The sequence below is a fragment of the Penaeus monodon genome, chromosome 32 (assembly GCF_015228065.2).
Source record: "Penaeus monodon isolate SGIC_2016 chromosome 32, NSTDA_Pmon_1, whole genome shotgun sequence".
Lineage (NCBI taxonomy): Eukaryota > Metazoa > Arthropoda > Malacostraca > Decapoda > Penaeidae > Penaeus > Penaeus monodon.
In genome coordinates, this window is record NC_051417.1 from 20,303,323 (window position 1) to 20,303,939 (window position 617).

Consider the following 617-nt stretch of genomic DNA (forward strand, 5'->3'; position numbering starts at 1 on the left):
GCGCGAGTGTGTAGTTTATGTACCCCACCTATGTAACTACCTTCGACTGGTGAGTTGAAGGATCCCTCGACCAATGAAACCGACATTTTATTCGTCGTCCAACTGTAAAGAAAACGACATTTACTCATCTTCGGACCATAAAGAAAACGGGACTCACTTAACGACCCCGCCGCCATCGCCGCAGATCGCTCTAACGACTTTCTCAATATCGCTTCTTTCCCTTTATTTCTTCGCTTATGTTGCGTCTCTGCCTTCGTTCGCTTTTCTTTCTCTCATTCTCTTTGTTTGTTTTGTCATGTGTCTAATTTTGTGTCTTGGTGGAACTGTTATTTTGGCTCAATTTTTATTCGTTTTTTTCTCTTCATTTGTTTATCGTTATCCGTTTCTTCATCTTCTCTGCTAGAAAAACAAAACGAATAAAAAAGGAAAATAAATGAGTGAGAAATAGACTAACTGTAATTAATGAATAAGAAAAACAACAAATAAACAACTGAAAAAAACGAAACTTAAACAGCAAAAAAACTAAAACAAACAGTCGATCAAACAAACAAAATAAGAAAGGCACTGACCATAACAAACAAAATCCACCAACAAACAAATACAAATAACCCCCCTAA